The following is a 21200-nucleotide window of genomic DNA, read 5'->3' on the forward strand; positions in this document are numbered from 1 at the left end:
CAGGGTTGGGGGAGGAGTGAGGCTGGGGACGGAGCTGATCTGGGGGTTGTGGGGGCTGGAAGCATGGCACTCCCTCCCTGCCCGTGGGGGCTGTCCTGGACACCGCTGCACGCCAACCCTGAATGTTGCACCATGCCCCCTAATGGGGGCGCACCACACAGTTGGGGGACCACTGTTTTAGGGTGTTCCTCCAGAAGAGATGTTTTTAAGGTGCTCTTATTATTCTCCAAAGATCAAAGAATCCCTAAATCAGAAACAAAGCTTTCCCTGATAATGTTTGTTGTTCCTCTTTATATAGCAGAGAATTATATTAAAGATTTCACATAAAACAAAGAAAGCCTGAATACGATATTAAAAATGCACGGAGAAGCCAAGTCCCAAAAGAGAAGCACATTGGAGCAGCATGATTCTTTTTCTCAGTCTCACACACTGATTTGATATCTTCCAGTCTGTAAAATCCTAGCATACAAGAAATCTGAAAGGGGTCTTGTCTTATGTTGACTCCCCTCTCTCCTTGCTCACACATAGAAAAGTTGCTATTTATGGAACCTGTATACACTTGACACAAGAAGCAGGATCCTCGTGAGAATTGTAGACAAAAATAATTCAACTAAGGTATCCAGCAACAAAGCCTAGAATATCAGATCATTACATGCTTCAATAAAACAATCCTCGAATCCCAGCTGTGGAAATTATTATTATTATTATTATTATTATTCAAATTCTGGTCACTATAATAAAATTTTGCACTTGCATGATGCTTTTCATCTTTAGCTGTCAAGCAGTTTACAAAGAAGTTTTGGAATCATTATCGTTATCTGCACTTTACAGATGGGGTGCCCAAGGTACAAAGAGGCGAAGTAACTTACCTATGGTCTTAGAGCAAATTATTGGCAGAATCAGAATTCACATTTCCTGTCTCTCTGGCCAGTCTTTTATCCACAGGACCTCATGGTCTCCGAAAGGGAATGAAGAATAAGTCTGGCTCATTCTCAGACCATTGGAGAATAGCTGGGTAAGACCCAAGATGTAGACCATATAAAGGACTTTTGTCAACAATAAGGCCTTGTCTACACACAAAAGTTGTGCTGTTTTAACTATATGCTTTAGTTAAAGTAGTACTATACCTCTCATGTAGACACATTTATCCCAGTACAATTTATTCACATATAGGAAGGGGAATAAGCTATATTGGTATAAGGCACCTTGATACTGGTATAACTATATTGATAAAAACAATCACACCCCTAATTGACATAGTTATACAGATACAAAAACTTTGCGTAGACCAGCCTTGATTGTATCACATGTTGGTGTCAGTTACTGTTCTTGTCAGGTGCTACAGCACGAAAGTGATGTCTGCATGGCATCTCCATGGTAACATGTGGATGCAAATTCCAGGCATCATTTAATCTGATAGTCAAACTATTCCTTGAACTGCTGTGCAGCTTGGAACCGAGAAGGATTAGTGCTCTGATTCACTGCACGGTTGAAAAAATGAAATGAGAAAAGCTGGACATCCTTACAAGAGGATAAATAAAATAAAACCTTCAATAAAACCTCTTGCCAAGGCTATATGAAAGATTCAAGGAGAAAGATAGGACATTTCCTAATGAGCCTGAAGAGGAGACATCTCTAGGGTTATGCCAGTGTCTGTGAGAGGCTATTGGTAAGACTCCATTCAGAAACAGGTTAATATGAGAGCTCGTCAACTTCTTTACGTTAACAAAGATTTCTTTTGAAATATTATCTGTCTATGTAAGATGCAATTCCTTCCCTTGTAAGCTCCTTTGTACACATTCTACCAAATGTGTTTAATTTGAGGGTTTAAAGGATAAGTGAATCTCTCTCACCTTGCGACTGGTCTTTCTAACTTTAAATATTAAAAACCCCACATTAATGTTGTAGATATATAGTTAAAGTCAATGTGATGTCTCCTGAAAATCCAAATACAGTATGCCTTTTTAATTAACTACACAGACATTAATTTCAGCAGAATAACAAATAAAATAAAGTAACAACAAAAATGAATTCAGCTACCACATTGAAAAGGATCCTTATTTACAAGCTAAACCCAACCCACTCTATTGCTATGTTCAGGACTCCAGCTGCCAACTGGCAAACTCTTTGCCCTTTACCTGCCCAAATATTCCAGGCCTTAAAAGATGCCATAAGCGCACACAGTCACCACAGTTTAAGACACTAAACATCACAATCCTCCTTTCCCTGTAATTTTTAAATTACAAATTAGTATTTTGGGAGGTTTATGATTCGATTCCATTTTGCTAGAAATGCCTGTCAGGAAGAGCAGTTGTCACTTGCTCCCTCTTGTTCCTCATTGACCTTCACAGATTCTGTTTTCATAATAATATTTTCATTTTCTACAGTTTCTACATTAACTGGCATTGGAATCATCATAAAAAAAGAACAATTTCTTTCTGCAGTAATTACTGTCTCCTGCAATAGTAATTCCTTTGCTATTTTCTAAACAACTGCATGTTTCTTCATTATTCCTCTATTCATTGCAAGGTATGTCATGGATCCTAATGGGTTTTTTTACACCTTTCTCCTACTTCGTTCCTTTCCTGTCATTTCAAACTAAATACCCCTTAGGCCTAGGTATAAAAATCCAGCAGGTTTATGTTTTGGGTTTGTCACTGCTGTGTTTTCATCTAGTTATTTTGCTACATGTGGTCTGAGCAAGCCAAAACTAATTCTTACTGTACATTTAAGACCCCAATACTGCTGAAACTTACACATGCTTAGTTTTATACATGTGAGGAATCCCACTGAACAGTAGGGCAGAGACTATCCTGAGCACAAGGTTAGGCATGTGAGGTGTTGCATGATTGGGGCCAAAGATATAACTCTGCTGGAGATTTCTATATGGTGGTCTGAGGCATTGATTTGTGCAATAAAAGAAACAAGATATCCCACTGCTCCTCTCAGTTTAAGTTACTTTGTGTGAATAATACTCAGCAGCTTCTCTTTTAATTTAGATTTCTCATCTCAAATATAAAGCTCTCTCTGAGAACTTCTGCAGGTGATTACCCAAGAGGAAGCTCTGGGAGAGTTTTTTAAGATTAGCCAGGAAATCAGATACACTTTCTCCTTCTTTTTGGTTTTGTACGTGGAATTTATCTCTCTCAGATAGGAATTTTGCTTGAGGAACATAGTGCTTTTTAAACACTTCATCCAATTCCTCATAGGTCAAGTGGGAAAGATAAGTCTTTCAGTCTGGTAAATGTCTCTTTCAATCAAAGTTAGGAAAATGTATCTTTTCTTTCAAATGTCTTCAGTGACGTTGGCATAAAAATACTACCGCAATCTTTATACATAAACTGTAAACTCATTACCTTTTTCATTAAAATGGAAACCATCCATTCTCCCAGATGTGACTATGCCTAACTTTCTTTGCTCTTTCTTTTAGCTAGAAACCTCTTCCATCAGTATTATCACATTCACCCCATTGTTGTTGTAAAAGGATCTTATCAAAGCCTGGGATGCGGCTGTTCCTAAAATACTGTTTCAGAGTTGAGAGAGAACTTTTAGCTATATTTACAAATAAACTTCACTACTGGGTTCAGCGTCTAAATTCAGCTGCAACAGCCATTGTCTGTCAAAAAACTTGTCAGTTGAACTTTGCCAGTCACAATGTTCCAAATTTAAAGAGAAAGTAATTACACAGAATCACCACAGTCCTTAAGGATTGCATAAAATCAGGTAATATAAAACTCCAACAACAATGCTAACTAACCCACAATTGTATACTTCATGATACACAGTTTGCATTTAATTTCCGTTTTTTAAATAGAAAGAAAAATGAGGCATTCTCTAGGTTTGATAACATCAGCATTTACATAATGTCAGAGTCTAGATCCTGAGATGAGACTGAAGAACAACTGGAGCTGCAAGGTGCTAGGTGTTGTATAAACAGTCACTCTACCCCCAGCTTAATGTTCTAGGCTCCTGAAATGTTATTATCACTTATCAATCACTAACTTTCTGACATATTTAAAGTGAAAAACAACAAAGGAATGAGCTTTGTTATTTTCAAAACAACATGCTTTGTGGTGACAGCCTGGACACGCCAGGTTCTCAGGATCTCATGTTTCAGATAACTGTGAAATACTGGAAGGACAATAATAAAACTCTTAAAAGTGAAGCTCTGTCCACCTTTTGACTCAAATGAAACATTACATGGGAAATCCATTGCCTTTTATGGATTCTGGGCTTAAGTGGCAGTTGCATGATACATAGGCCTTATGGGGTATGTCCACACTGCAGTTAAAAATTCTCAGCTAGCCCATGTCAGCTGACTCAGGCTCATGTGGCTCAGGTTATGGGGCTGTTTAACTGCAGCGTAGACGTTCAGGCTGGCGCTGGAGCCTGGACTTGGGACCCTGTGAGGGGAGAGGGTCCCAGAGCTCAGGCTCTAGTCCAAATCCGAACGTCTACCCTACAATTAAACAGCCCCTTAGTCCAAGCCCCGAAAGCTTGAGTCAGCTGGCATGGGCCAGCCGTGGGTACCTTATTGCAGGGCAGACACACTAATGCTGGCCCTCAGCACAGGGGTGAATTTCACTCTTGATTATCAGGGAGCTTGGGGACTGCCTTTCTTGTGACACACGACTGCTTTTAATTTCTGAAATCATGCAAGACTAAATAATTAACATACTAGGCAGCACCGCAAAAGCCACTAAATCTAATTAATTGTCATAAATCCAAATTCAGGATCTCAGAATATATAGCAGAATGCTTTGTACACAAGTCCAGTTTTATTGATGCACCCACACCTCTGATATACCTGACTACTAATAGTTTGAAGCAGCATTGGAATAATGAAAGTCTGATCACCAGTATTTTAACAGCATAATAAATTATTGTGTTCTGTAGTACACGACTTGATTTAAATGCCAAGGACAATGCCTGTTTGCATTACCAATTTAAACTTCTTTGACACAAACTCAGAGTGCATATGGGCATCCAACCTCTATTGTGAAATTGTCAAATTGGATTTACTGTTTAAATATAAATTAGAAATGATTCTCTCCTATATTGATTGACCTATCTAAAAAAATTACTAATGACTTAAATCCAGTTTTGTTCAATATCTTCATAAATGATCTGGAGGATGGTGTGGATTGCACTCTCAGCAAATTTGCGGATGATACTAAACTGGGAGGAGTGGTAGATACGCTGGAGGGGAGGGATAGGATACAGAAAGACCTAGACAAATTGGAGGATTGGGCCAAAAGAAATCTGATGAGGTTCAATAAGGATAAGTGCAGGGTCCTGCACTTGGGACGGAAGAACCCAATGCACAGCTACAGACTAGGGACCAAATGGCTAGGCAGCAGTTCTGCGGAAAAGGACCTAGGGGTGACAGTGGACGAGAAGCTGGATATGAGTCAGCAGTGTGCCCTTGTTGCCAAGAAGGCCAATGGCATTTTGGGATGTATAAGTAGGGGCATAGCGAGCAGATCGAGGGACGTGATCGTTCCCCTCTATTCGACATTGGTGAGGCCTCATCTGGAGTACTGTGTCCAGTTTTGGGCCCCACACTACAAGAAGGATGTGGATAAATTGGAGAGAGTCCAGCGAAGGGCAACAAAAATGATTAGGGGACTGGAACACATGAGTTATGAGGAGAGGCTGAGGGAGCTGGGATTGTTTAGCCTGCAGAAGAGAAGAATGAGGGGGGATTTGATAGTTGCTTTCAACTACCTGAAAGGGGGTTCCAAAGAGGATGGCTTTAGACTGTTCTCAGTGGTAGCTGATGACAGAACGAGGAGTAATGGTCTCAAGTTGCAGTGGGGGAGGTTTAGATTGGATATTAGGAAAAACTTTTTCACTAAGAGAGTGGTGAAACACTGGAATGCGTTACCTAGGGAGGTGGTAGAATCTCCTTCCTTAGAGGTTTTTAAGGTCAGGCTTGACAAAGCCCTGGCTGGGATGATTTAACTGGGAATTGGTCCTGCTTTGAGCAGGGGGTTGGACTAGATGACCTTCTGGGGTCCCTTCCAACCCTGATATTCTATGATTCTATGATTCTATGAAATCCTTGGGTGTTACCATCGAAAAAATAACACTTAAAAATTAAAATAATTCAATGAAAAAATACATTACAAGGTAGCTAGACAGGTGGAAAAGTATAAAACAGCTACTCTAACTGCTGGATGAGAGATTGTTTAAAGTGTCTATATTCAGGTCATTGAAGGTGACATGCTTAGTAAGTTTGTGAATGGTGCTGGGGAAGAAAGATCAATGAGAATCATTGGATCGTTGGCAACAGGTCAGAAGGTAACTGCCATTCTGCACACTAGCTGTATGAATGGTATGAAAATTTCAGTGAATAAGAGAAAAGGAGGATATGTAAGGATTTTATAACATGGGGATTTTGAATGCTTCTATATGTTAGGAATTTGTGTAATACATAATTGGAAAAATCACTTCCCTTTCTTATGTAATAAGGCCTGGAAGCTCACTTCTCCCCTCAGATACATGTGTGCAATAAAAGACTGGAAAATGAGGATTTTAGATTTTTACATATGATCTTGTTCTTAATATATCCCTTATCCACCTATTCTCCATGAACTTATCTAATACATTTTCAAATCCCCTGCCAACGAGTTCCTCAGGCTGACTGTGCAAGGTACTTCCTTATGTTTATTTTTAAACCTGCTGCCTTTAATTTCATTGGGTGACCCCTGGTTCTTGTGTTACATGAAGAAGTATATAACACTTCACTTTCTCAAAACATACATGATTTTATAGACCTCTTTCATATGCCCCCTCAGTTGTCCCTTTTCTAAGATGAACAGTCCCACTCTTTTTAATCTCTCCTCGTACGGAAAATGTTCCATACCCCTAACTGTTTTTTATGTCCTTCTCTACACCTTTCCCAAATCTAATATGTTTTTAAGATGGGGTGACCAAAATTGCATGCAGTATTCAAGGTCTTGGTGTACCATGGATTTATTGGGCATTATAATAGTTTCTGTTTTATTACCTATCCCCTTCCTAATGGTTGCAAACATCCTAACAGCTTTTTTGACTGCCACTGCACATTGTGCAGATGTTCTCAGAGAACTAGCCATGACGACTCCAAGATCTTTCTTGGATGGTAACAGCTAATTTAGACCCCATCTTTTTATGTATAGTTGGGATTATTTTTTCCAATATGCATTACCTTGAATTTCATCTGCCCTTTTCTTGCCCATTCACCTAGTTTTGTAAGATCCCTTTGTAGCTCTATACAGTCTGCTTTGGACTTAACTTTCTTGAGTAATTTTGTGTCATCTGCAAACTTTGCAACTTTCCCCTTTTCCAGATCATTCATTAACATGTTGAACAGTACTGCTCCCACTACAAATTCTTGGGGGACCTCTTTACCTCTTTCCATTGTGAAAACTAACCATTTATTCCTTCCCATTATTTCATACATTTTAGCCAGTTACTGATCCATGAGAGGCCCTTCCTTCTTATCCCATGACAGCTTACTTTTCTTAAGAACCTTTGGTATAGGACCTTATCAAAGGCTTTTTGAAAGTCAAAGCTCAGTATATCCACTGGATAATCCTTGTCCACAAGCTTGTTGACACGCTGAAAGAATTCTAATAGATTGGTGGGGCATGATTTCCTTTTACAAAGGCCATGTTGACTCTTCCCCAACACAGATAAACATGATATGCGTCTGATAATTCTAGTCTTTACTGTAGTTTCAACCAATTAGCCTGTTACTGAAGTTAGGCTTACTGGCCTGTAACTGCCAGGATCGCCGCTGGAGACTTTTTTGGTTAAATACCACAGTTAATAGTTCTGCAATTCCATATCTGAGTTCCTTCAGAACTCTTGAATGAATACCATCTGCTTCTGGTGACTTATTACTGTTTAATTTAACAATTTTTTCCAGAACCTTCTCTATTAATTCCTCAATCAGGGACAGTTTCTCAGATCTGTCACCTAAAAACACTGCTCAGGTGTGGTACTCTCCCTCACATTCTCTGCAGTGAAGACCAATGCAAATAATTCATTTAGCTTCTCTGCAACGGTTTTGTCTTCCTTCACTGCTCATTTAGCACCTCTATTGTTCAGTGGCACCACTGACTTTTTGGCAGGCTTCCTGCTTCTGATGAACTAAAAAAAAACGTTAGTTTTTGTGTCTTTTGGTATTTGCTTTTCACATTCTTTTTTGGCCTGCCTAATTATACTTTTGTACTTGACTTGCCAGAGTTTATGCTCCTTTCTATTTTCCTCAGTAGGATCTGACTTACAATTTTTAGAGTATGCCTTTTTGCCTCTAACCACCTATTTTGCTTTGCTTTTTAGCCATGGTGACTTTTTTTTTTGGTCCTCTTACTTTCTTTATTTGGGGTTATTTACAGTTTAAGCCTCTATTATGATGCTTTTAAATAATTTCCATACAGCTTGCAGGCATTTCACCCTTCTGACTGTTCCTTTTAATTTCCATTTAACTAGCTTCGTCATTTTTGTAGTTCCATATTTTAAAATTAAATGCTGTGGTGGGTTTCTTTGATGTCTCCACCCCAAGGATGTTACATTTAATTACATTATGGTTGCTATTACTGAGCAGGTCAGTTGTATTCACCCTTTGGAACAGATCATTTGCACCACTTAGGGCTAAATCAAGAATTGCCTCTCCCCTTGTCAATTCCAGGTCTACCTGCCACATGAAGCAGTCATTAATGGCTCCACATCTCCTGTTTTTAACAAGCCTAATGTCAACACAGTCTTTGAATCATATCAGTAGGCCTTTTTTGTTAAGACTAATTCAATTTTTCTGTCTCCCTTTTGCACCTGTTCCCATCAACATTTGTTCTTGTAGGTTATGATGACATTTTATGAACTTTTACATACCTTTTACAGTTAAACTCACAATCCAGGTAAATTTGTAGGCCCAATTACCACAACACAACTTCTATTCTCTCCTCTGTACTAGGATAAAGAGTAACCGCCTTGATAAATCATCCCCTAAGCTAAGGGATATCTCTGCCCAAACTGTGTACTCTTCTGCATCTGTCAGTTTTCCCCAAAACTTGCACCATTTGCATGCTACTGCCTCAATAACAGCAAAAATGGTGGCACCAATGGAGATCCAAGGAGCTGTGGGTGTTTTAAATATATCTTTTCATACTTTTGGAAATGATCTTCAGTATAAAATTCTCAACCAAGTAAAACAAGAGTGTGACTTTTTTTAAAAAACTATATTCTCTACAGATAGAATATTATAGTATAATAGAAGATTTAAAACATAGTGACTTTACTCTATCTTAGTTTACAGTTATTCAAAAGGAAAGTGATTTTTCACTGAAATGACTAATTCTAATCATATAGCTCAAAGTAAGGCCATTTCCATGTCATTAAATGTTCACAATACCAGTAATGTAGAACAAATTCATCCCTCACTTGGAACTAAGGGCTCTATCTAATGTCTGCTCTTTAACTGGTATACTCCTGGAGTAATGCCATTGACTTTAATAGAGTTACAGCAGATTTACACCAAAGCAACTGAGATCAGAATGTGGCTCTTAGAATCAGAGAATCATAGAATATCAGGGTTGGAAGGGACCTCAGGAGGTCACTTAGTCCAACCCCCTGCTCAAAGCAGGACCAATCCCCAACTAAATCATCCCAGCCAGGGCTTTGTCAAGCCTGATCTTAAAAACCTCTAAGGAAGGAGATTCCACCACCTCCCTAGGTAACCCATTCCAGTGCTTTACCACCTTCCTAGTAGAAAAGTTTTTCCTAATATCCAACCTAAACCTCCCCCACTGCAACTTGAGACCATTGCTCCTTGTTCAGTCATCTGCCGCCACTTAGAACAGTCTAGATCCATCCTCTTTGGAACCCCCTTTCAGGTAGTTGAAAGCAGCTATCAAATGCCCCCTCATTCTTCTCTTCTGCAGACTAAATAATCCCAGTTCTCTCAGCCTCTCCTCATAACTCATGTGCTCCAGCCCCCTAATAATTTTTGTTGCCCTTTGCTGGACTCTTTCCAATTTTTCCACATCCTTCTTGTAGTGTGGGGCCCAAAACTGGACACAGTACTCCAGATGAGGCCTCACCAATGTCGAATAGAGGAGAACAATCACGTCCCTCAATCTGCTGGCAATGCCCCTACGTATACATCCCAAAATGCCATTGGCCTTCTTGGCAACAAGGCCACACTGTTGACTCATATCCAGTTTCTCATCCACTGTAACCCCTAGGTCCTTTTCTGCAGAACTGCTGCCTAGCCGCTCGGCCCCTAGTTTGTAGCAGTGCATGGGATTCTTCCGTCCTAAGTGCAGGACTCTGCACTTGTCCTTGTTGAACCTCATCAGATTTCTTTTGGCCCAATCCTCTAATTTGTCTAGGTCCCTCTGTAGCCTATCCCTACCTTCCAGCGTAACTACCACTCCTCCCAGTTTAGTGTCATCTGCAAACTTGCTGAGGGTGCAATCCACACCATCCTCCAGATCACTAATGAAGATGTTGAACAAAACCAGCCCCAGGACCGACCCTTGGGGAACTCCGCTTGATACTGGCTGCCAACTAGACATGGAGCCATTGATTATTACCCGTAGAGCCTTATGATCTAGCCAGCTTTCTGTCCACCTTATAGTCCATTCATCCAGCCCATACTTCTTTAACTTGCTGGCAAGAATACTGTGGGAGACCATATCAAAAGCTTTGCTAAAGTCAAGGAATAACACGTCCACTGCTTAATAAGGCTTTAATGTGTTTTCAAAAATTATGATACTTTGTGTTTGAGAACTCTTAATCTTAGGGTTCTATTCAAACAAGATTACCTCACTCTGTAAAGCTTATTTCTATAGAATTGGAATGATAGTCTTGGAAGGTAACTTTTCTATCTAAAGGAACACAGCTAGATAGTACCCCTACATGGTAACATCATCATGGGGTAGCCTTCACAATGGCTTCCCCTCAGAGGCAGCTTCAGCTATAGGCAAACTAGGCAGCTGCATATGGTGGTAGGGTAGCTATTGGCACAAAACTGAAGACCTTAGCCCTGCCCCTTCCCTGAGGCCCCACCCCTTCCTTGAGCCCCCCCCACACACTCACTACATTCCCCCCTCCCTCAGTAGCTCACTCTCCCCCACCCGCATTAACTTTCACTGGGCTGGGTCAGAGGGTGGGGTGCGGGAGAGGGTGAGGGCTCTAAATGGGGGGTGTGGGCTCCAGAGTGGGGCCAGAAATGAGGGGTTCAAAGTGTGGAAGGGGGCTCCAGACTGGGGCAGGGAGTTGAGGGGCTCCAGGATGGGGTGGGCCAGAGGGGCCGAGGGACTCAGAATATGGGAGGGGGCTGCAGATTGAGGTGGGGGTTGGGGTGCGGGAGGGGGTGAGGGCTCCAGCTGGAGGTGTGGGATTTGGGGTTGGGCTGGGGATGAGAGGTTTGGCGTGCAGGAGGGGGCTCCAGGCTAGGGGGTGGGGCTGAGGGATTCGCAATATGGGAGGGGGCTGCGGGTTGAGGCAGGGGATTGGGGTGTGGGAGTGGGTGAGGGCTCCGGCTGGCGATGAGGGCTTTGGGGTGAGGCTGGGGATGAGGGGTTCAGGGTGTGGGAGGGGGCTCTGGGGTGGGGCCATGGATGAGAGGTTTGGGGTGCAGGAGGAGGCTCAAGGTTGGAGGGGGCGTAGGGTTGGGGGAGGGGGTTGGGCATGGCCTTACCTCAGGTGGCTCCCAGTCAGCGGTGCTGCGGAGCCAAGGCAAGCTGTCTGCCTGTCCTGGGGCACCACGCTGCATCCCAGAAGCAGCCACCAGGTCCAGCTTCTAGGCAGGGGGGAAGAGGGAGGGGGCATGAGGCTCCGTGGTGCATGCTGTTCTCACCCGCAGACCTTGCCCCACCCAGCTCCCATTAGCTGGTTCCCGGACAATGGGATTGTGGAGCAGGTGCTCGGGGCGAGGGCAACGCACAGAGCCCCAGGGCTCCCCCACCTAGGAACCGGACCTGCTGGCTGCTTCTGGGGCGCAGTGTGTTGCCGCAAGACAGGTAGGGACTAGCCTGCCTGGGCTCCACAGCACCGCCGACCAGACTTTTAACAGCCTGGTCAGCACTGCTGACCGGAGCCGCCAGGGTCCTTTTTTGACCGGGTGTTCTGGTTGAAAACCAGACACCTGGTCACCCTAGAGGGTGGCAAATTTCTGGGCAGCTGCCTATGCCAGCAGATTTGGCCTGGCTACACCTTTGTCATAACGGAAGGGCAGCCAACCCATATTTGAGTGGTGTTGTGACCCTGCATGCTAGGCTGCAATAGCACTCACTCAAATTTGTCCAGCTGCTCCTCCATCATGACAGAGGGCAGCCAGCTCAAATTTGCCACCCTAGTCCTATGAGGAGGCAGGACAGCACTCTGAAATTTTGCCTAGATTATCTTGAGCAGCCTCTGGTTCCCCTCACATAGTTTCCTATGCATTCCACAATAGGAGAGAGAAAACAGAGAGAAGGAGGGAAGGGTGGGAGGCTTGTTCTGTTGTGGAAGAAAGTGAGGGTCTGGTCCACAAACTCTACTTCTACCGATAGCCCAAGATAGGTAGAGATTTCAGGGATCTGCAGGAGCCCTGTGCCTGAGAAACAGCTCTGGTTCTGTCATCTCAGTCTGACAAAAAGATTCTGTAGGAGATGCATATCCAGGATCTTTCCTGACAGTGGCTGTCCCAGAGAGGCATCCCCATGACAGTGGTAGTGATGATGGGAGGTGTATGCATGGGGAAAAGGGGAAGGGCAAATGTAGTACTGCTTCTGGACTCTTCACTGGGTGCAAGGGGATTGAACCGTATTCAAACCACTGGATACCACTTTTTAACAACTCTCTTCCAGTTCAGATCCCCAGAACTGTAGTGCAGAGAGCTTTGCATGGGGTGCAGGAAAAGGGTTGATGCTGCCATAGATGCAGCTGACCCCACCTCTTTTCTGCTTGGGGAGGAGAGATCTACTCACAGCTGAGACATTACACATGCAGATCAAATGGCACACCCTGGTCCAAGGTTTTTTTTTTTCCTTTTGGACTGTTTTTTGACAGTATACAGGGCATCCATCCATCTCCAGTGCACCTATCGCCATAATATCTGGGTGTTCGTTTTGTGGGACTGTAGCACTTGGGATAATCAGTAACCAGAAATTAGACTGGGAGATAGACAGAGATTATTACAGATTCCCAGAAGACGGGGGAGCAAAAACTAAGGTGCCTCATGTCTTCACATGATGATGAACTGTTGTTAAACCAAATATGGGTTTGTTTGTTTTTTAAATTTTCCTCTGGACAAGTAAAGGAAGAGCTTTGTGGGCCAGATTCCTATCTCTGCTGCCTTAAGGCTGCAGCTGAGGAATCCCTTGTCTGTTTTACCTTGGTACAATTTCTCCTTCGCACTTTCCACTTAATTTTGTTGTATACTCCCTTTCTGCCTATTTTCTCTCTTATTCCTTACTCCAGTCTCTCTCACCCTTCGTGGCTCCTGCTGTATGCTCTCTCTCTCTCTCTCTCTCTCACACACACATACACAAAGAATCAACAGGAACCTGTTCTGTACTCTCTGCAGACAGCAGCCTCTGCTGCCCTCTCTGATACAGTAGCAGCTGCTCACAACACTTCCTCATGATATAAGGCAAAATTCTGCTCTCATTTGACTGCAATGAGAGCAGGGCTAGGCACACAGATAGCTATGCTCACGAGAATGTTGGGCCTCTACGGAAAAACAGGGACTGCACCTCACTGAAAATTAACATACGTTCAAAAACTAAAATTGGTCATTTGACCTGGCCTCACATTCACTTTTCTGGGGTGGAAAATGAGGCTGAGCAAAAATCAACAACAAACAAAATATGACCCAAAACCAAAAACACTGAACTAACTGGCCGAAATGTATTACTATCAACATTTATTTGCAATAAGCAACAACATGTGTACGACAAAATAAGATGAGAATGTTACTGGAACAGATGGGCTGTGGATCTGTAAATGCATTACATGGTTGCAGGAGTTACAGCTGATGAGACATTTTCAGTTTTAAGAAACTTATAACTTTGTAAAATAATTGCCCAAAGGTAATTGCTTTTTGTTCCTTTTTGGTCTAATAATACTGTCTTAATACTGTCCAGGATTTGAGTTGTCTTGACATAACACACAAACAAGATGTTTTTCACAAGTGAAGCAAATTTTCAGATTTTTATGCTCCAGTAATCAAAACTTGAAGCTTTTCACTTTTAAAACTTGAAGAAAGCATTAAGTATCCTCAAGTGATGACAAGAGCCTTTGACATACTTGAAGAAATCTGGCCCATGAACAATGGAGCTGCAAGCCAACGTGGGCGTACATGACATTGTTACACATACAGTGAGGGAAATCAACGTACTGACGTGAAGAGTTCTAGTTATACACACATTGGTGGGCATGTATATCTGTATTTCCACACATTGAAATTAGCATTGACGTGTCTATGTCAATGTGTGATCATTTCTATCTCACACTGTGCTTTGAAATAAACATGTTATCACACTTTTTAAATATATATATATATATATATATATATATATATATATATATATATATATATATATATATACACACATATAAAATGAAAAACCTGTTAAGGCAAGAGAGTGCGTTTAAAGTCTCCATCACAAAGCAGAGACTAATGAAAATATATGGTCCCCAAAGCAACTACAGCCATATATATGTGTAGAAGTTAATATGGAATAATTCACACAATACTTTATGTGGAAGGAGACTAGGACAATGCCTTCTATTTGTACGAGCTTGAACTTGCTAACTCTGGTGCATTTGAATTCTTATCCATAACATTGCATCAACAGAATTCTGCACTGAACTCCTCCTAAAAAGGGACAAAATAAGGGTGGCAAGGCGTGTCCACTACTACTTAAGAACCAAGTTCTGGCCAGTCCATGTAGGCATCTAAGAAAGTTTTATGCACATAGGGACTTCCCCATTGCATAAAGGGAGAGGTAGAAGAGCTGGCCACAGCCACAATCTTCCACTCTCCACCTGAAGGAGATATGTTGCATTCCCCTGGAGGTGTGTAACTATGGGCATGCTCTCCCTGCTCTCACAGCAGCTCTAGGGGGGATTCTATATTTGTGAGGCACAAAGCCTCCCAGTGCTTCTGGTGAGCTGACGTATTCTACTCAAGGTTATGGCAAAGAGCTGTTATAAAGAACTGTGGTAGCAAATATTGGATGAACTTCTCTAGATGGTGAAACTATTGGATTATTTCAAAGGAACTAGAGTTGTGTGTGTCTGTCTCTCCACTATTGTCCTCTCTATTTATTTATATAAGGTCACTGTACAGGGTTTTCTTTTGGAAAATTAATCTGAATTCAGCAAAGTACCTTTTTTATAGTATGAACAACTGACATATCTGAGTGCCTCTAAATTTCTTCAGGTGCAAAAAAGCCCAACAGCCCTAATTTTATTTCTCTATTTGGAATATAATGAGTCCTAGGGGAGGCAGTGATCCTAATGGTTAGAGCATAGGACTGGGAATTAGGAGACCTGGCTTCTATTTCCTCCTCTGCCATTGAATTGCTGTGTGTGACCTTGGGCCCTTTTTGTGCCTTGGTTTCCTAATTTGTAAAAATTTACCTACCATTGTAAAACACTTTGACAGCTTCTGAAGAAAGGAGCAACATGAGTGAAAAAATATTATTTGTGAAGGTAGACTGATGGTATTGGGAATTGGAGACTTCTGTGTATCAGCAACAAAATGCCTTGACATAGTCCCTTCCACAATAGTCACAGAACATTTTATAATAAGTAAATTAAAATGATCAACATTTTGTTGGGAACACCTGGAAGCAGCAGCTAACATACTTCCTGAGACGTTTAAAACCGTAATAGGCAGTAACTGCCCCAGTCGGAGAGTATAATTACAGAATGTCCTAGCTCCCAATGTCTCAAGGTTATAACTATACCTGCTGAATTTACAGAACAGAATAGTACAACAGGACACTTCCGACCAGCCTACCCCAACCTGTTTTAGAGAGCCCAACACTCAGGGTGGCAGGGTGGTTGATTCTCCATTCCCACTATTCCATAACATGTCTGACAACAAAGGTGCCAATTTTTAAGGGTTTAAAACTCCAACACCCCAGGAAAAGAATCAGCTCAGAAAGCTCAGTGTCAGTGTCAAGACAGATCCCATTTCTATTTTCTGTAGGGCAGAATAAGGACTGAGCTGTAAAAACAGATGGTTGGAAAAAACAGCTATCCTTAAAGGTTTACAGGGTTAGTTTAGTACAGGGTATGGAAGCAAGCAAGGCAAAGGTATCATCCCTGACATTTGGTTACTCCTCACTCCACAACTCTGCTCCTCAAAAGACAGCTCCACTTTGTCTTCCAGATAAGATGCAACAATGTAAAAGGGGCTAACAGAGGCAGTCTGGAAGTACGGGCAATACCTATGAAAATACACACACAGAGACCCTTAGTGGCCTGGATCTGAATCATGGTGGACACATGTTCATTATGAAACTGACCAAGATCATGAGCTCACTGGGGCCATAAAATGATGTGGACTTTCTGATCACTCTGGATCTCAATTAGTAACTTATTTAATCTATCCAGGTATTTCCAACACATGTACCACCATTGTATTTGGTTCCAACGAAATTAGGTAAAGCCACAATCCACTTGAAGAATTGTATTATCTACTTCTCCCTGTACTACATGGTTACAGCAGTTAAGATATATATAACATGTTGGACTATTTTCGAATGCTTATCTTTGGGGGAGGGATACTGAACCATTCTTTATGGCTCCTTTTGGTGGAAAGCTCTTACATTTTGCTCTGAAAATCCATGGAGCGGTACGTTTCTGACAATAGGGAATTTCATATTGTGAGCCTTACACTGAAGAGGCTCTGCCTCCTTCAAGTTTCACTCTAAACATTGTCAGCTCCAAGGTTCCTGGTGATCATAGATATCATCCTGATTCACAGACACAGAGGCAGTCCCTTTTACAACCTTGACCTACCTCATGAAGGGTTCTGAAGTCTTAGGCCATACACCCGGGGTTTGGTATGGGAGAGCCAATGTAGTGTTCAAAGCACTGGAACAATGCTCTCTCATATTCCTGGGTTACTTAACAGATGGCCCACTTCACGATCAAGAGAGAAGAGAACAGCTCCATATCCCATCAATGTGTTCCAAGCAATCCAGACCCCCAAAATACCTAAATATTTATTAACTAATTTCAAGCATTCTTTGTTTCCTATTATCTAGTACATGTATTTATTCCTTAAATCATCTATTTCTGAGCATTCTAGTTGCAGTAATTTTTCACACTGAACACCAAGAACCATGTATTTATTTGAGTGGAAATCATAGATTGACTAGGAAAGAGAGCTTTTATTAGGCTGTGCTTTCTACCATAATGCTTCTCATGACCATGTCTACTTATATTCCACCACCTTTAGGTTATACATAATTCTGTCAGTGATGTTGGCTGCAAAGATTTAATTCAGAATTCTTGTAGACTAAGGAATTGTTCATGGGCATGTTTTTTATTTATCGTGTAATAATTAGCAAAACCCAGTGAGATGAGGAAGGTTTAAGGCTAAATATGGCTAAAAACAAAAGCTCTCAATCCCACTCCCTTATGTCCTTGGGCCAGGAAAGGTAGCAAAGAGAAGCTTCTCCACTCCCTCCACAAGCTCAGCTCTTCTTTCTAGCCTAAAGTTCAGTCCTGTTCCTGCTGTAGCCAGTGATAGTTTTTCTCTAAACCCTAACAATCCTACTTTTTCTTTAGTGCAGCTCACCCAATGCTAAGTCCAGTCAGGGTGCAATTCTGGATGGTCATAGTGGGCCTATATAGAGTCATTTAGCCTTCCCACTGCCTCCAGCAGTTTTAAAACTTAAAACACTAGTGAAGGATCTGTAGACAGATCTGAGAAAAAGTGCCACACTAGGGCTCAGGGAGATACAGTAAGCTAAGATACTCTTCTGAAGTACATCTTGCTCCACACCGCCCCACTTTCAGAAAGCTTCCTGACCTCTCAGACATGCTCTCCACCACAACCCACATAGCTAGTGTCAGCTTTGACTTCATCAGGACAAGAACAGTAGGGGGAAGTAGATCTCACAGTAAGAGAAGCATGAACGTATGCAGTGAGGGAAAGTCACTGACGGCTGATCACAGCAAACCAGAGAGGATTGTGTAGGGTCAGGCCTCTGGGAGTGAGAATGGTGCATGAGAAGTTGGGTTAGGATAGACATGAAAAGCTGAGGCTAGCTGAAGAAAACCTGACATACTTTTTTGATCAAAACAGTTTTCCTTATACAAACTGTGGTCCTCTTTGATGTGTTAAACTCAGATCAGCAGAGCTAACCAGCCTGATTTTAAGCTACCATTGGTGGTGGTGATCTACTTTTCACTAAATAATGGGAGATCATTAATACTTGAGCATGCCCTATAAATGCCAGACCCAGCTATAGGAAATAACTTACTTTATATCATATGGTACAGTACATTAAGAAAAACAATTTTTAAAAAGTATAAAGTCCACAATGCTTAACAGAGAGAGATCTGTCTTCCAACTTTCATCTGTTATATTCAGCATCCTTTAAAGCCAAAGGGGATAAAGGCTCTCGGGGCTGGAATGTTCTGTATGTGAGAGTAAAGGCTCAGGAATTGTTGAGATGCTCTTATAAAATTTACAGATTCTTGAAAATTCTGCTGATCACATCTGTCTCTTTATTCTAGGGGCCAAACTGTGATTGTTACATTGGTGTAATTTATTCCCTAAAAAGTACAATTGCATAACTGATGGCAGAATTTGGTCCCTAATGTTTGTTTCAACCCATCTTGCAATCAGGGAACATATGATTTTTGCAAGGGCATTTGCTCTGAAGATAGCAGACAAAATGGAAATTGGTGGACTGTTATTGAGTCTACCAGGCAAAACACAGACAATTGCCACTTTGACAGTTTCAATTAAATATAAAATCTTGTAGCCTTTGAAAGTATGGAGTTGTCTCTCCTCTCACATTATTATAACTTCATTGACTTCAGTGGAGTCACTCGTGATTTACACCTGTGCAAATGAGAGGAGAATCAGGGCCTGTGTTTAACAACAAAGGATGTGCTAACATAGCTTGTAGAGCGTGACCATCAGAAATTAAATCTCTGTAGCACCACCATTTTATTTCTATGCTATGTCCCAAAAAAGTGCATTACAAGAAAAGTTCCTGTCCATTTTTTATTCAATAAGGGAAAAATGTGTCAAAAATCTTGTACCATTTCTGAGATCAGATTTTGATTGTGAATGCCTGCTCAAAACAATTGTTCATTAGAACCACATCAGTGATAACCAGAGTCCATAATTTGGACTTGTCTATTTCATTTGGACTGTGTTCATTCCCTTTTCCTCCAGAACCTCTTCTTTTCCTTTGTTGAATCTTTTAATGCAGATTCTCTAAATATGGGTAGTTTTGAAAGCTAATCTGTTCCTACTCAGCATTTGCATTTCACTGTTCAGGGTTATCAACACACACATCTGGAAATCAAACTTGATTGGTCAAGCTTCCAAAACTGCAGCTGAGCTGTCCTGCTTTACAAATATGATCAGCCTAAACTAGACATCTGGATTCTCTGTATCCCTCAAACCATTTTAACTCCATTTATTTGGTCTATTTCATATTGACATTGCTGTTTCTCTGATGAGTTTGGAGAAGGCTTTTCAGATGTATTGTCTGTTTTCTTTTTACATTTCTACAGTGTAATTGTGTCACTTTCCATGAAGCAGGCCATTTACTGTGGTCAAATTATCTACGTTTATAAAAGCAATAATCAGTTCTGCAGCAGTGTTAAAATTCCATATCCACCATTCTCCTGAAAAAGCAGAATTAAACAGCATCCCCAAGCTTTTAGTTCTATGAAAATTAATCTAAATAGATTGGCAAGTAACAATTGGGGATTTTTATAGCCATTCGACACAACATGGTTTCTAAACACCACCTGAAAGATAATGTCTCTTATACCAAGTAAATGGAACAATATTTGTATTTCTAGGATGGACGCTTTTAAAATTATTGCTTTCTTACTGTCAATCATATTTGTAATAACGTAGAAACTATTACTTTAAAATGTGGATAAAGTGCCTATGTTTTGTATTTTCTGTAATTTTTTCAGAGGCAACCTTATCAGGCATTCATAAAAACAACATTGGCTGTGTTTGCTAGAGACTATCCATGTTACTCCTCATTTCTTCCAGCCACCCTTTCTACCACATTTTCCCTACTTTTGTACTGGTAGCCCGTGTTAAAACACCTTATCACTGGGCAAACATTTAAAGAAGCAGCTTCTTCACGAGCCAACTCCAATGCCACTCGATGAATCAGATGGCATAGGTTGTTACAGAGAAACACAGCCAACTCTATCTACTTCTTTCTTACACACGCACAGAGTAACTGTGCTTCTCCAAGATGCCTTGTAGTGACAGACTCAAGGAACTCAATCTATTCAGGTTAACAAAGAGAAGGTGAAGGGGTGACTTGATAACAGTCTATAAGTACCTACATGGGGAACAAATATTTAATAATGGGCTCTTCAATCTTTCAGAGAAAGGTATAACATGATCCAATGGCTGGAAGTTGAAGCTAGACAAGTTCAGACTGGAAATAAGATATAAATTTTTACCACTGAGAGTAATTAACCACTGGAACAATTTCTCAATGGTTGTGGTGAATTCTACATCTCTGACCATTTTTCGAATTAAGATTGGACGCTCCGCTAGGAATTATTTTGGGGAAGTTCTATGGCCTGTGCTATACAGGAGATTTGACTACATGATCACAATGTTCCCTTCTGGCCTTAGAATTGATGGAAGATCACTCTGCCCTGGTCCCAGTGCTTTTATAAACTGAAGCTTTAATACAGATACATCAAGTGCTGCTGCTATGGCATACTCAATAAACTATTTGATACAGGAATTTCTTCAATAATCACTCCAGTAGTACAATAAAAGTGGCACATTTCTTCTCTCCCCACTCCCCATTGTCAAGTAGTATCTGAATATGGCTTTTCCCTTGAATAAGCACACACTTCTTTCAACAAAGGTAGTTTTATCCTTTCAGAAATGGATTATCTTCCAAGGATTTGTGGTTATACCTGTCAATTTTCACTAGCTACTGGCTGGCATTTTCCTCCTTTATAATGGGTGGTAC

The 21200-nt window shown here is 41.3% G+C and overlaps 1 protein-coding gene across 15 annotated transcripts in view; it reads right to left on the reverse strand.

Moving 5' to 3' along the window:
* Positions 1-21200, reverse strand: part of MAGI2 (membrane associated guanylate kinase, WW and PDZ domain containing 2) — a 1181180-nt gene that overhangs the window by 600960 nt on the left and 559020 nt on the right. The window contains exon 1 of one of the 15 annotated variants that reach the window (XM_073328611.2): positions 11693-11772. The exons of the other annotated variants lie outside the window; for them this stretch is intronic. The gene's annotated coding sequence lies outside the window, so the exon portion shown is untranslated. Of the gene's footprint in view, positions 1-11692; positions 11773-21200 lie in introns of those variants that run through there. 15 annotated transcript variants of the gene reach the window in all.

Source organism: Lepidochelys kempii, chromosome 1 (assembly GCF_965140285.1).
Source record: "Lepidochelys kempii isolate rLepKem1 chromosome 1, rLepKem1.hap1, whole genome shotgun sequence".
In the NCBI taxonomy this organism is placed as follows: domain Eukaryota; kingdom Metazoa; phylum Chordata; order Testudines; family Cheloniidae; genus Lepidochelys; species Lepidochelys kempii.